This window comes from Coffea arabica, chromosome 6e (assembly GCF_036785885.1).
Source record: "Coffea arabica cultivar ET-39 chromosome 6e, Coffea Arabica ET-39 HiFi, whole genome shotgun sequence".
Taxonomy (NCBI): Eukaryota; Viridiplantae; Streptophyta; class Magnoliopsida; order Gentianales; family Rubiaceae; genus Coffea; species Coffea arabica.
The window spans coordinates 12,126,072-12,134,853 of NC_092321.1; the positions used below are offsets into that span (position 1 = coordinate 12,126,072).

General features: G+C 34.8%; 1 long non-coding RNA gene across 1 annotated transcript; it reads left to right on the forward strand.

Annotated features, from left to right (window-relative positions):
- Positions 1–566: 566 nt before the first annotated feature.
- On the forward strand, positions 567–7,199 carry LOC140009550 (uncharacterized). Its single transcript, XR_011816995.1, has 2 exons — positions 567–735; positions 6,996–7,199. It is a non-coding gene; the product is annotated as an uncharacterized lncRNA (long non-coding RNA).
- Positions 7,200–8,782: the final 1,583 nt, after the last annotated feature.

Sequence of the window (8,782 nt, forward strand, 5' to 3'; positions counted from 1 at the left end):
TGGAAATTCTTACTTTCTAATAGCCATACTACCCAATCACCCCACAATAAGTGTAAATGAACATAGAATTAAGGGTTTTTCCTTTGGTTTTTAAGTTAGTGCGAATTAGGGTTTTTATGCCTATCCGTAGTGTGATTATCCGGTACAAAATGGGGATCAAATTTGGTGATTAAGAGTGAGTTTAGATGATATTAAGTGTGTGAATAGAGGTGATAATAATAAGTTAGTGAATTATAAGTTAAAACCCTAATATACGCGATTTAAGAAAAAACGGGTTGAACCGACGGGTACCGTTTGTTACCGAGTGAGTGCACCACTTGAACACTACTTTATTATCTTACTCTCCTTGCTATTAAGTGATTAATATCAGCCCCAAAATATCCCTTATGGCAGCCGAAATTATTGACTCAAAAAGGAGAGAAAAGAAAAAAAATTGAGATGCAAATTGGTTGTGACAAGTGGCGGTCATCCATGGTTTGATTGACCAACTAATTTCTACCATCTTTATCACTAAAAACTACTCAAAATGCTCTTCATTTTGCACCATACCAGCCGAGAGAGAGAGAGAGAGAAAAACAAGAGAAAGGAACTTCAATTTCATCTTGAATCAAGCCTTGTTTGAGTGAAAACAAGAAACTAAACCGATTAGCTTACAACTTGAGAGTTTGGGAAGTTTAGGGAGATAAAGTTTGCAAAGGGAAGTGAAGGATAACTCTTGAAAGCTCTTGTCTTGAGGTATAATGGCTGACTAACCTTTCCTTTTCCCTTAATCATGTTTGAGTTGTGTAGTAGCTTGTAATTTTGCTTATGATGCCTTATTCAAGTGATTTTGATGATTGGGGTGATGAATTTTGAGTTAGGGTTTTGATTGATTCACTTATAATTCTTATTGGTTGAATGGTACTTGGTGTATATAAGTTGGTAAATGAGGTGGTAGTGATGGTTTTAATCTAGAAATGGGACTTATACCTTGATTGTAGCAAATTTCCAGAATTGAAATTAAGGTATACCCTGTTCTGCCTAGTTCTAGTTCACCATGTTAGAGACCGAATTAGGCTTAGCCTAAAACATGAAAGTTGTAGAGAATGATGTTTTATAATTGCCTACAAATTTTCAGCTCAATCCGAGCACTGCAGCCTGTGAAAAGATAAAACTACCCCTGACTGCCATAAATAGAGCCCTGTGGACAGCGTTGACCTTTTACCAATCTGACTGCATCTGTTCACCTTGATCCGTACTGAATTAGTCTTTGGCCAAAACATATAAGTTGTAGTGCTATGTTTTAGCTTTCCAACGCCCCTGAAAACGCCTTAATCAGACTTCGATAACCTAAGTTATTGTCGTTTACATATAGTGCGGTTAACTAACCCGAGTGTGAGATTCTGGTTCTGTAATTTGAAATTTTGACCTAGTTACACTACGAACTGGATTGAGTGGTCTTCATCAAAGTTGTAGCCCTTTACCTTAGTTTCAAAACGGTAGAAATTACACCCCAATCCGATAAGCGTAGCCTCGGTTGTGTTCGTTATGCAAAACAACGTCAAATCTGTCTTTTGTTTCTTGATTCAAACTTCATTTCCGGACATTTTCCTAGTTTGATTTTGTACTTGTATGACTTTGAGTCTATGGAATGGCTATTAAAATGAGATGATTTTGTGTGTGACTTTGGGATTGATTGAGGAAAAGAATGAAGCTATAAATGGCTGAAAAATAGGTAAATACAAAGGGCGTGCTGCCCAAATTTACGCTCAAGACCTAAGTAGATATACTTGCGACTTGAGTAAGGTTTAAGAGCGAATACCACTTGAATCATCTAGAATCCTTGCGTCCTCTTTTACCAAGATATATAAGTTAGAATTTGGCCAAACTTGTATTCTTGGAAAAATGAAATTTACAACTAATAGAAATACGTTTTCTCCATTTCTTCGACTCAAATGGTATTTCACAGTATAATTGATTCAAAGTTTCAAAGTTTTACGAGCAAGCATGACCTTTTCGGAATTTAGTTAAGCGAATTGCATTTACTTGATTTTATTGAATCGAAACTCCTATGTTTCGAACTCTAGAGAGTTTTACATTCGCAAATGATACTTTATCGCAGATTTGGACTCCAACCAAGGAGTTGGACCTGAACGTGACTTTTGTGAAGCACTAGACCTTTGGTGAGTGCTTCCAAATACCTGATTGAACTGGACACTTATTTTCCATACTTGACCAATGTGAGTTAATGATATGAAATTTATTTAATCGGGCAAGAGTGTATTTTATCGCACTTGCCCAAATATGATATATACTTATTTATTGTTACAATTGACTTGATATACTTGTACTTGAATTGTAAGTGCGGAGCGGCAGTATGTACCACACTCAATCCGAGTGGAAGGTGCCTCTCATTCCTGTCTCCGTACTTTTATTTTGATTCAATCGATTGGAGATGTCATCTCATCAAATTCTTGGGAACCTAAACCCCACTGACTAGTTAATCGAGTCGAGCCGACAAGGGTTTGGTCGATTAGATAACGAACCATGGATATCTAGTGTTGTTGAGTGGAGTGTTATCTCCTCGACTAATTAGTATACTTGAGTATTACCACCAGTGTTTATTGAGGATTTTGGGCCCAGTAGGGGGTGTGAATGGTGGACGGAGAGTAGTTGTAAGGATCGAAGACAACCAATTGAAAAGCCAATCGATAAGCAATTAAAAGATCGCAATATAATAATAAGTAAATAAAAGGGAAAGAGTTGCAAACCAATTAACTACACAGCTCCTCTTGAGCTTGTAGATTAATTCAAATAGACTTCTTCAAATTGATGAATTACAATCACTCTTGCGTACAAAGGAAGGTTCACCTCCTCCTTGCCCCGAACACCACTCGGTCAAGCCAGGACGTTTTACTATCCCTCAGGGCAACCCTCACAGAGTTACACTCATGAAAGATTCACTCACAAATGAAAAGCTTACAATGAACCTCACACCACTAAGACTACAAATCTTCTTTGATGAGTATTTTCTCACTAAAATCCCTCTAGATCTTTTGTATCTTCAGTGTGCAAAAGTTATTTTAAGTATCTGACCAATCACTATTTATATAGGACCAAGAAAGAGCTTCATTAAAGCTTCCAACGGATAGAAAGTAGCTGAAGAGTCAACTAGCCGTTGGAGTGTCGGACGTCCGATAGCCCTGTTTTATGCGTCCGACAGCAGACAGTGAGTTTAAGAGATTTTCTTCAATTCTTTCGGACGTCCGGTGCAAGCTCTTTGTGCGTCCGACAGCAAACAAACAGATTTGAGAAATTATCTTGTTTCTATCGGATGTCCGGTAGAGACAAATTCAGCGTCCGATAGTTTCGTCGACTTCGAAGGATCCTATCGGACGTCCGAAGCATGCGTCTGAAGTTGTGCAATGATTATCGGACGTCCGATCCTGATTTCTTGAGCGTCCGACAGCTTCAGCATATTTTGTCATCTTTCAATTGTACTTGATCTTTGGAACATATTTGCTTCATAACTGAATAGATCTTTTAAGAGACATTAGTAACATCTATTTGTTTTGTAAACATCAAAAGATAGGGATCAAGATCAACAATCTCCCTCTTTTTGATGATGACAAACCAATGGATGGAAAGAAACAAAAATAAGTATAAGCTCCCCCTCAATCATTGCAACCAAAACTTTTAAGAGCCAAACTCATAATCTCAGAATAACTCCCCCTTACACATTGCATCCATTTCTCCCCCTTTTTGTCATCATAAGAGTAAAAATCAACTACTATAATCCAGCAACAATAACAGAGAATTCAATATTCCAAGAAAAAATAGAGAAATGACAGCAATCACAGCAAATCATCATGAGATCAGCATTATTCTTTTATCTCTCTTTTTAACATCATATAGATTCAGTAGTATTCAAAGATATCAGCGAAAACTCAGATCAAAGTATCAAAAGAACAAATATTATGAACAAGAATCACTGCAATGATTAGACAAAACCTCCTACTTGTGAAAATTAGCATCATGTCTAACTATCCACATGCATTTCATACCTCTTCTCATATTCTTTCTCACATAACAATCACTATTCATGTGACCTTTTTGACAACAAAAATTACACATAACCAAAGAGTTATTTACATGAACAGGTTTAATAAATCTTACTTGTCTTCTCTTATGGATAGCAAACTCATTTGAATTAGAATTCAACCTATTCTTTTGAAAACAGACTTGTTTCTTGTGTTTAAGCAACTCATTTAGACCATACATTCTTCTTTTCAAATCACCTTGTTCCTTTTTGAACAAATCACAAAGTTTTACTTTTCTATCAAGCTCAAAATGTAAAGCAGTCTCACTCTTTTTGAAGTAATCATTTTCAGCAATCAACTTTTTGTTTTGTTGAAAAAGATTTGCATTATCTCGAAGCAAAAAATTAATTTTCTGTTTTAACTCCTTGTTTCTAACATAAGATTCTTTCAAACTATCATGCAATTTTATAATGAAATGTTCAAGATCATCTTCAGTTTCATCATCACAATCAGATTGAGAGTTAGAAAATGTTACCTCATCATCTCCAATAGCCATGAAAGCCAATTGAGCAGATTGATCTTCCTCTTCAATTTCACCATCGGAATTGCATTCATTCCATGTGAATTGAAATTTGTTTATTCTTGGTTTTGTTCCTTCTTTCTTCTTCATCACCGGACAGTCACTTGCATAGTGTCCAGGTTGGCCGCATTCAAAGCACTGATCAGTTTGCTTTTGTTGAACTCTAGCTTCCCTTTATTTCTCGAGTTGTTGAACTGATTTGGGAATGAATTGCTAGGTCCACCTTTTCTGAATCTCATCTTGTTGAGTATTCGTTTGAAATTTCTTGTGATGAGAGCGATATCATTGTCATCACCTTCCACATCTTCTTCATCTAGGGAGGCAGAATCATCTTCATCTTGTGAGGCTTTTAGAGCAATATTCTTTCGCACTTTTGCATCCTCTTCCTCTTGCACCTTAGTCTTAAGTTTCAGCTCATAAGAGGTAAGAGAATTAATAAGAGATTCAATAGGCATAGTATTCAAATCTCTAGCCTCCTCAATAGCAGTCACTTTATTTTCCCAATCATTGGATAAGGCATTCAAGATTTTTCTATTTTTCTCACCAAGAGAATATTCTTTTTCCAGCACCTCTAAATCTTTAATGAGATCATTGAATCTACAATACATTTGATCAATATTTTCATGAGGTTCCATCTTGAAAGATTCATATTTTGTAACTAGAATGGACTTCTTTTGTTCTCTAACATTCTCACTACCTTCATGAATTTCTTTCAGTTTGTCCCAAATTTCTTTAGCTGACTTGCAACCCTTGACTCTAATAGATTCATTTGAGTCTAATGCACAATATAACACATTCATAGCTTTTACATTTAAGGTGAGATGAGCTCTATCCACAGCAGTCAGTTCACTTCTTGTTTTCGGTCTAGATGCATGAGTATTTTCATCTATAAGAGAGGCATCATATGGACCTTCACTAATAATAAACCACAATTCGATATCAATAGATTGTAAAAAGATAATCATTCTTTCTTTCCAACTCATATAATTTGACCCATTAAACATAGGTGGTTTAATAACAGAATGTCCTTCAAAAAACATAGCATTATTGGTTGTCATTTTTACTCCCAAGCCGATTGAGCTTAATCTTTAGGAGACCAAGCTCTGATACCAATTGTAAGGATCGAAGACAACCAATCGAAAAGTCAATCGATAAGCAATTAAAAGATCGCAATATAATAATAAGTAAATAAAAGGGAAAGAGTTGCAAACCAATTAATTACACAGCTCCTCTTGAACTTGTAGATTAATTCAAATAGACTTCTTCAAATTGATGAATTACAATCACTCTTGCGTACAAAGGAAGGTTCACCTCCTCCTTACCCCGAACACCACTCGGTCAAGCCAGGACGTTTTACTATCCCTCAGGACAACCCTCACAGAGTTACACTCATGAAAGATTCACTCACAAATGAAAAGCTTACAATGAACCTCACACCACTAAGACTACAAATCTTCTTTGATGAGTATTTTCTCACTAAAATCCCTCTAGATCTTTTGTATCTTCAGTGTGCAAAAGTTATTTTAAGTATCTAACCAATCACTATTTATATAGGACCAAGAAAGAGCTTCATTAAAGCTTCCAACGGATAGAAAGTAGCTGAAGAGTCAACTAGCCGTTGGAGTGTCGGACGTCCGATAGCCCTGTTTTATGCGTCCGACAGCAGGCAGTGAGTTTCAGAGATTTTCTTCAATTCTTTCGGACGTCCAGTGCAAGCTCTTTGTGCGTCCGACAGCAAACAAACAAATTTGAGAAATTATCTTGTTTCTATCGGACGTCCGGTAGAGACAAATTCAGCGTCCGATAGTTTCGTCGACTTCGAAGGATCCTATCGGACGTCCGAAGCATGCGTCCGAAGTTGTGCAATGATTATCGGACGTCCGATCCTGACTTCTTGAGCGTCCGACAGCTTCAGCATATTTTGTCATCTTTCAATTGTACTTGATCTTTGGAACTAATTTGCTTCATAACTGAATAGATCTTTTAAGAGACATTAGTAACATCCATTTGTTTTGTAAACATCAAAAGATAGGGATCAAGATCAACAGTAGTGTAAGTGGTGCTCTACTGGATTGGTTACTTACTTGAAGGTTGACGGAGTGTCAACTATTACTTGATCAAACTCTGGTGATGCAATGGGAATTTGGCTTCTGAGAGCCATCTGTATCCTTATACTTTGGAATGATTATTGTTTATTGGATTATTGTTTCTTCTGGAAAACTTTTATACTCGTTCACTTTGAGATTTGCTACTTGAAGTATTATTGTTCACCTTTCTGAACTTTTGATACTCATTAATTTGCTACGTTGATATTCGTACTTTTGAAAATGGTCAATTTGCTATTTGGAATCTCACTGAATTTTTAACTCATTCCACGTCATTTGTTTTCCTTACAGGGGGTACGAGCGAGGCGTGAGACCAGTACAAACTAGCGTAGTCTAGTTTTTGAATTTTGTAATTGTACTCGTACAAGTCGCTCGACTAGGGTTGATTGTACTCGGAATGTAAACACTTTAAAGTTTTTGGCGTGTAGAAGTTTTGTATTTGGATTTGAGCATCAATGTATATATTAAGGTGAAGTGGATGTGTTATTCATTTTCTATAGATGTCCGTTATTTTTTTTTTCCTTGAACTATGAGTGAGTGAGTCCTGACGAGAGTTGGGTAGGCGGTCCGCCGAACCCTTTGGTTCGCCTTAGGGGAAGGTGGGGCCGTCATAACCTTTATGTCCAAAAGAGATAATTGAAGACAAATGATATTAGTTTGGAACTTAATCCAAAAAACAGGACCCTTACAATCATTCTTGAGGCAAAAAAAAAAAATCATTAAATCTCCAAAAATGTCATCTTGTATAATCTTTTTTTTTGGTAACTAAGTATTTGAAATCTACTTGACAAAACTAGTTTCTGAAATTAAAATTGCTCTGGCATTGTATAATTAGCTCTGGCAATAACACTGCTCTTATTATTATCATCATCATCATACTATTGATAAAGTATGAGCGCTCTTATGGTGTTATGTTATTTTAAGTTATTCCTAATTTATAATTAGTTTTAGGGTTATTATCACTTTACCCCCTTCAACTATATCACTACTATCAATTTATCTCCTAACATTATCTTTTAGTTACTTCACCCCTATAAATAATTCAACTCAACATGTTAAGAAATTTTGGACAAAAATATCCTTTTATTCTATAGCATTACTACATTGTTATTACTACTTTATTCCTTTAAATTATAGTGATATAATCACTTTAATTTCTAACATTATTTTCTAAGCATTTTATTTCATCGTTAATCTAACTAGCATGATAAAATTTTTTTAAAATATATTTACCCTTATATATATAATTAAAAATAAAAAAGTTGGAATAATTATTCTACTTTTTTTCACTTTAAGAGGTCAAAAAATATAAAAATAAAAGAGTTTTCTTAAATTTTTTTTCACACTTATTAATACTAGAAAAAGAAAAAGAGATAGGAAAGAAGGAGACAGGAAATTAAATTTTGCAAAGAAAAAAAATGTAACATTATCGTATTAATTTAAGGTAGTTGGGATAAGGATTGAAATCTGGTGGTAAACAATAAAGTAAAATAATTTTAAATAATAAAAGTATTTAGTTCTTTCTTATTTGTATTTTTTAAAAGAAGAATTGAGCTCTCTCTCTATCTCTCTCTCCCCCTCTCCCCCTCCCGATCTTTCTATTTTTTTTAATATTAATAAGATTGCCAAGAAGAAAGAGATTAATACTTTGATTTTTTTTCTTGATAATAAGGAGGAGAAGAGCCATTCTAAATTTTTTATTATTTTTATTATACAAAAAGGAGGGTACTTTCTTCTAAAATTTTTTAACTTGCTAAATTGGTTTAATTGTGAGATAAATTGCATAAAAAATAACTTTATGGGGTAAATTGATAATGAGACTATAGTTTACAGGGATAAAATGATAACAACTTTAAGGGCTAAACTTGTCTTTTTACTTTAATTAATAAACTCCATTAATTTTGACCATTAGTCTTGGGGGTAAAGTGACTAAAAAATAATATTAAAAGGAAAATTGATAGTGGCAATGAACGTTAAGAGGATAAAGTGGTAATAACCCTTAGTTTTAAATAACTTATCATACAACTAATAACAACTCGGTAATCACTGTTACCTTTCTTTGTATGTCCACTTTTCTA